The following is a 7,512-nucleotide window of genomic DNA, read 5'->3' as shown; positions in this document are numbered from 1 at the left end:
ACATAGTTGATCTGGCGAGTCATGGTGAGGGAGGAGTCTAGAACGATGCCGAGGTTCAGTGCGTGGGTCATCGGGTGGGTGGGTTTCTGAGGGTGGAGGGCCACCAGGATCTGTCCCACGTGGTGGGGGAGCATCCAAGGACAATGACCTCTGTCTTCTCCGAGTTCAGTTGTAGGCAACAGTTCCTTATCCAGGCTGCGACGTCTTTTATTCCTTCTTGGAAGCTGAGTCTGGTGTCTTCGGGGTTCTTTGTGAGGGAGAGCTGGTTGTCGTCGGCGTAGGATACTATGCTGAGCCCATGCTGTCTGATGATGGCGGCGAGGGGGTCCATGTAGATGTTGAAGAGCGTGGGGCTGAACGATCATCCTTAGGGTTCTCCGCAGTTGATCTCTGTGGGTTTGGAGAGGAAGGGTGGGAGTGTGATCCTTTGGTTTCTGCCAGTGAGAAAGGAGCGGATCCAGTCGAGGGCAGATCCCCGTATGCCAGGGTCGTGGAGTCTGGCTGCAGGAGTGCGATGGGAGACGGTGTCGAAAGAAGCAGTGAGGTTTAGCAGGATGAGGGCCACTGTGTCCCCCTGGTCTAGAAGCATACGGATGTCGTCAGTGGCGGCAAGAAGGGCAGTCTTGGTGCAGTGGTTGCTACGGAATCCGGACTGGGAGGAGTGGAGGATGGCGTTTTCTTCGATGAAGGTGGTCAGTTGACGAATTTCTCGGTGACTTTGGCTGCGAAGGGAAAGAGAGAGATGGGCCAGTAGTTTTTCAGGTTCGTCAGGTCAGCCAAGGGTTTCTTGAGGAGGGACTTGACCTCAGCCCATTACCAGTCATCAGGGAAGATGCCGGATTCGAAGGTGGCGGTGATGGTGCAGCGTAGTTCGCGTGCAATGGCGGTGGCGGCTCTGTGAAAGATGGGAAGCGGGCAGGGGTCCATGGGGGCGCCTGAGTGGGTGCTCTTCATGGTCGTGGTGGTATCTTCGGTGGTGACTGGTGTCCATGTGGTGATGGTGTGCTGGCTGCCATTGGTGGAGGGGAGGGTGGTTTCTTAAGTCTGTTTGCTGAAGTTGTCATAGATGGCCCTGATTTTTAAGTGGAAGTAGGAGCCAAGCTTCTTGCAGAGGTCCTGGGACGGTGTGATGTCCGTGGCTTCACTGGGGGGTTTGGTGAACTTGATGATGATGAAGAGCTATTTTGAGATGCTGGTGAGAATTTTGTTCCTGATGAAGGTCCTCTTGGTGGACCTTATGTGTTGGTGGTATTCTGTCATGGCGTGCTTGTAGGTGGACTGGTCTTCGGTGGTTTTTCTGTTTCTCCATCGTTTCGCTAGCCATCTGCAAGAGCGTCTGGCTTCTTGGAGGTCAGTGGTGAACCAAGCGGCCTTCAGAAGGAGTTGTCTGTTGGGGAGGTGGAGGGGAGCGAGCTTGTTGATCCAGCGTTGTACTTCTGTGGCTGCAGAGTTGGCGTTAGTCGTGGCAGAGGGGGGTCATGGGCGAGGTTGGGTTGAGGTGCTCCTCTGTGACCTTGCTTCAGTTCCTTCGTGACGGGCAGGCTTGTGTGTGGTGGTGGTGCTGAAAGAGAAGTGTATGCAGTGGTGGTCTGTCCAGAGGGGATGTGAGGTAAGCTGAAGTGGATTGTGACGAAGTGCCCGTAGACAACAATGTTATGGAGGATGAGACAGGCATGTTACCTCCTTATATTTCTCCATTCCCCTCCTTACAGCCCACATCTGTCTCCGATGATCCTGAGCTTCAGAGCAGTCCCAAGGCAACCGGAAGGAACAACACCCCTCTGCAGATTGATGATATGAGTGGAATAGTAACATCGCAGGAAGATGCCGTGGAAGACAAGGACCCTTTAAGAAAAGACTGGGAAGCAAACATAACCATGCATGTAGCCGCGAACGCCGGAAGCAACTAAAGCCTTGAATGGTGTCAGGAGTTGTTGTTGAAAACCGAAGCGGCCCCGAGTCAAGCAGCGACAACAGTCTACCTCGTCAGAGGAGCCGAAGGCGAGAGATCTGTGAAAGAACAAGAAGTGTCCTGCCGCGTCCCATGAGTGACGTGGCTCTCACAGGTGTGTGGCCGCTTACGGGGAATATTTAAATAACAGAAGGGAAGCCAGAAGCTAGGGAAAGGTCTGCAGTAGGGAAAACGGGACCGAGGGGAACTAAAAGGAATTCACTGGTGTTGGTTTTGTTTTTGGGTGAAAAAAATATACCTCTTTACTCCCTACCCTGAGGTTGATTGACAAGAGAACAAACCACTGATTCGAGCCACGTTTTTCTTTTCTAAGGGGCCACGGGGGTGAGGCCGGTACTTAAGTAGTCCCGAAGAACAGAAAGGGAAAACCAAAGACCGGAAAAAGGAGATATTAAAACCTGTGAATGACTTGCTAATTAAACAAGATAAATAAAAGGACAAGGCAAAAGAAAAAGAAAACCTGCTCTCTCTCTATTGTTTCCTTTACCACTCAGTATAAGGTGCAGTGTCACATGGATGTTTGTTCCTACTGCAAAGATGGGGTCGATAACGTGTCCGGCCTTGTGGGTGGGGGTGGGGATGAGCTGCTTCAGTCCGAGGTTGTCAAGGTTGTCCAGGAGGGCGGTGGAGTCGGGGTCGCTGTGGTTGTCGAGGTGGAAATTCAGGTCTCCGATGAGTATGTAGTCCGTGGAGGAGATGTTGTGGGGTGCAATGAGGTCAGCAATGGCAGTGGTGAAAGGAGTGCGGTGCCCAATTCTGTGGGTGAGGGTGCCATGCAGCGTGGTTCTGGGACTGGTCTGGATCTGGAAGTGGAGGTGTTCGGTGTTGGAGAGGGAGTCGCTCGTGCTGGAGGTGGAGAGTCAGAGGGAGCTATTGTGCGATGAAATGAAATGAAAATGAAATGAAATCCATCATTTGTTAAGCGCACAATTACCCAGCTGGGGGCCATCACGAAGATTAAGCAAACTATTGCCTAGAGTCACATGGTGCTGGGCTAACCTGCCGCTGGCACCGGGAATCGAACCGTGAGCTCCATGGTCTGGAGTCAGGCACCCTGGCTGCTGCGCCACATCTCTTCCGGTGAGTCCTCCTCTTGGGCGGTGGGGGTGGTCTTTTCTCTTGATCTTGTAGCCGTCGGGAATGGCGGTGGAGATGTCCGGGTGGAGTCGGCATTTGTCTAGCTTTCCGTGAAAAAGGCGACGTCTGGCGAGAGGGTGTCGAGGAGGTCTCAGATCTCTACGGAATGTCTGTGCAGGGAGCACACCTTAAGGAAGACGCCTTTCAGGGCTTCTTTGGTGCGGGCTTCCAGCGTGGGTGCGGAGGTCGGGGGGGCCATGGATGGTGAAGGAACAATGAAGGAATGACGGCAGTGTCGGCAGGAGAATTTGCAGTGGGTGGTGTGGTGTTCGGCTTCAACAGTTGTTGTTTCTACCGGGGCTAAGTGCAAGAAGGGCAGCTGGGTTGTAGTGGTGGAAGGTTGAAGATCCAGGGTCCCTGGCGCCGGTCGCGTTTGGGTCGCGGACGGGCGCAGATGGGCTTGCCTTTGCCGTGCCAGCGGCGCAGCCGCACATTGGCCACCATTAAGTAGAGAAGGGGGAGGGAATCGCAGCTGGGAGGCATGAGGGGGAAATCGGCAGGGGGGAGGGGCCCCCGGACAGCAGCAGCAGGCAGGGAAACAGGCTGAAAACTGGAAAAACAAGACAAAAATACAGGGGCAAGACAGAAAAACAGGCGCAGTTACAATACAATGCAGTTACAATACAATACAGGAAACAAAGACAGAGACAGAAAGCAAACAGAAAATGGGCACAATACAGCACAGACAGCAGAGGAACCAGCAGAAGAGCAAGCCTCTCCCACTGGACCACCAGGGATGAGTCGCAGGCAGGAGCCTGCGGGTGGAGGAGGGCCTTGAAGCCCTACTTGTGTAGAGCACAGCAAGGGCAACGGCACTGACCAGCGGAGCTGCAGGGGGAGAGAGCAGGTCCCTGACCAGGAGGTCAGAGGTCTTGCAATGTGTAACATGAAGCCACACACTGAGAGGTATCGCAAAGAGGTCTACACCTCATGAAGTCCTAAAGGTATTTGCTCCTGTTAGACCTGGCATTATTGGCGTTGGATCCCCGTGTATTTTTGCCTTTGCCTCCTGCTATTCTGCTGTGGGTTGGACTTCGTTTTTGCTGGTCTGGATGCTTTGGGCAATTTGCCACTGCTGTTCAATGGAAGTGCTCCTTATAAATTGTTGTTATGGATTGGTGATTCCATGATAGGCATATTTGATTTACTAGTCTGTCCCTAATATAGTGCCCAGAGCCTATAAATCAAATGCTGCTAGTGGGCCTGCAGCAATGATTGTGCCACCCACATAAGCAGCTTGTAAATGTAACTCAGACCTGCCACTGCAGTGTCTGTGCGCAGCTGTGACTGCCATGTCGACTTGGCAAGTGCACCCACTTGCCAGTCCCTAACCGTTCCTTTTCTTACATATGAGTCACCCCTAAGGTAGGCCCAAGGTACCCCTGTGGGCAGGGTGTGGTGTATGTGAATGGTAGGACATGCACTGATGTGTGTGGCATGTCCTGCAATGCTGGCAATTTCGTTTTTCACTATTGAAAGGCTATCTGTCCCATCGGATAGAATGGGGAGTTTGTTTATGACATCTTATAAGCATAACTGCCCATGGGAACAAGATAGGAAAATGGAGGTTATATTCCTGAACTCAGAATATAAAGATGCATCTTTTAGTAAGGGTGATTTTTACATTTTGGGTTTGAAAATACCCCTTTTAGAAAGTAGGTGATTACTTTTCTTGCTTAGCTATCCAGTGTGCCTCTGCTACATTTGTATATTGACTGTCTGGCTTTGAAGGGACAGGGACTTGGGATGTGCATTCTGTTCAGACAGCCACTTGGGGGGGTTAGGTGTGCCCCGCCTTTCCAGGGTGAGTCAGGGCTGGGCTGAATAGACCTGGTCTGCATTTAGAGTAGGGGGAGGAGATTTCTTTCACACCTGCATGGGCCTGGTCTGCCTTGGACAATGCTGTCTCCACCTCCTGCCAGGAAGCTGCACCGGAGAGGACAGAACTGGTTCTGGCTGGGTAACGGAACTCTCAGAGAGCAAAGGACTTTGTGCTATAAAGAGTGGGGCCCAGATCCCTGAAATTTAGATTACTTTTGGAACCTTTTCCAAGGAGAAGAGCTGGAGAAACTGAGGAGAAGTACTGCCCCTTTGCTGTGTGCTGTCTGGGGTTGGTCTGCAGTGGCTGTTTCTGCCAAGAAAAGGACAAGGCCAGTGTGCTGGCTCCCCTCCTTGAGGAAGATCTCCAAGGGCTTGAAGTAGAGCTTGCCTCCTGTTCTGAAGTCTCAGGAATACAAAGACTCTAAACTCCTGAACTTCCTTGCTGGGAGTTTTGATCTGCCAGGAGGTGCCTGTACCTGTTCTGGGCCTCCGGACGTTGTTCCTGTTGTTGGGAGCTGGAAAGCGACACATCCGCACCTGTTTCAGACGCATCGTGGCAGTGTGTGAAGAATTTCCACACATCGTCATCGTGCCGTTGAAGAAACCGATGTCTGCTCACGGTTCGAGAAATCGCTGCATGCTGCATCAAGTGCACCAATCTACGAAGGCTGAGATCACCGCACCGATTCCGATGCAGGCCCTGCTGTGCGGCTGCAAGAACCAATGCATCATGGGTCCGTGGCTGAGGAAACCAAAGCAAGCGCTTATGTCGCCGACGCATCAAGAACTGATACATCCCCGATTCTCACGCATCGCATTGGGGCGCCAATTCTACAAGGACACCGGGGCCGCAGTAAGAAACCGACTAATCATCTCCCCGTGCACTTTGAAAGTGACGCATCAACTCCCCTGGAGTAAGGAACCGATGCATCACCTTCCCTGCAGCTGTTCTTGGTTTTGATTTTGACGCATCCAAGGTACTTTGTGTTGGAAGTGTTGCATCTACAATTTGCTTTGAGCAGAACTGTTTCTACCTTTTGAAAGTCATATTTTGATTAATGTATTGTAGATTTTTGTTGTTTTGGTCTTTTTTGGTTTAGATAAAGATTACTTATTTCTCTAATCTGGTGTGGTGTCAATTCTGTAGTGTTTTCACTGTATTACTGTATGTGTGCACAAATGCATTAGACACTGCCTCTGAGATAAGCCTATCTGCTCATGCCAAGCTACCAAGGGGGTGAGCAGGGGTTATTTTAGAAGTGTATTCCCCTTACCCTCACTTGGAAGAAGGGTCCCTATTTAGACAATGGTGCAAGCCATTGCCAACTAGAGACTCCCATTTCTAACAGCTCCTAACTAGCTATGAAATACCAAATAACACACAAAGTATTCAAGGTTACCCACGCCATCGTCTACAGTACATTTCCATCTTCTAAGGTAGCACTTGGCAACTTCCTCCTTTTCACCCACACCTTCAAATTGGGACATTTAATCGGACTTGAGCATTCCTTTATCCACCATGAGAAATGGTCTCCAACCTTGTTAGCACATCTTCTTGCCAAAAGTTTCCTCCCGTACCTTACTATCGCCTCAATACACAATGCCTTTTCACTAGCTAATGAAGCCTTGAATCTGCACCTGCAGAGGAGAGAACATGTAAGCAGGCAATTCTCACGTTAAAGGTTAAAAATTGAAAACCCAATAGCTTCAGGCCTTTGGTCATGCTAAGTTAGTGTAACAATTAATGTGCACTTAACATTTAGATATATGTGTACTTCTCCAGTATTGTATCTTTTATAGATTCACATGCTTGAATCTTCCCCATCATCATGGTGGGAGTTCCACTGTAACAGAAGAAATGGCAGCAATAAAACATCACCATGACTTCCATAGAACAGAAAAATCACTTAAGTAACTTTTCAGCCTGATTTTATAACACCCAAATTTCAGCCAATCACAGCAGAGACCTCAGCGTTTCCTTACCCACAGAGCCACCAAACCTCAAATTTCTTATTGCACGTCGTGTGATAGGGAGTCTCCCTGAGCTCTGCTGAGTTACAGTATTTCTTCTACAACTTTTGACTCCAGTCCCAGCTTTTGCTACTCTCACGGTATTTGTTGGAATTTATACTTTTGCTCTTCCTTATTGTTAAAATGCCAGAGCCTTAAAAAGGGCTGTTTAGGCCCTGTAATACCTGTGGGAAGTGTAGGCTATTTTCCAAAGACCCCCACAAACAGTGTCTATATTGCCTCTACCTTGACCAAAAACCCAGGGAATGCAAGTATTGCCACAATTTTTCAGACAAAGCCATCAAAGACAGGGAGGGTAGGCTGCTACTCTGGCTACAGATGAGGAAGGTTGCTTCAGACTCAGCGTCTGAACCTGAGGAAAAGGCCCATTCTTCCCCAAGGAACAGAAAGGAGGGCAGTCCCTCCTCACATCATGGGGACTCTAAGATATATAAGTCTCAGGAGAAATCTGAACCAAAACACCACAAGAAACCTCAGACAGAGGCTTCAAAGCCTTCTTCAGCTCCTGTGCCTGCTTCTCTGAGTCCTCTCAGAGACCAATCTTCTTGAAC

Source organism: Triturus cristatus, chromosome 4_1 (genome assembly GCF_964204655.1).
Source record: "Triturus cristatus chromosome 4_1, aTriCri1.1, whole genome shotgun sequence".
Taxonomy (NCBI): domain Eukaryota; kingdom Metazoa; phylum Chordata; class Amphibia; order Caudata; family Salamandridae; genus Triturus; species Triturus cristatus.
Note: the sequence above shows the minus strand (reverse complement) of the source record.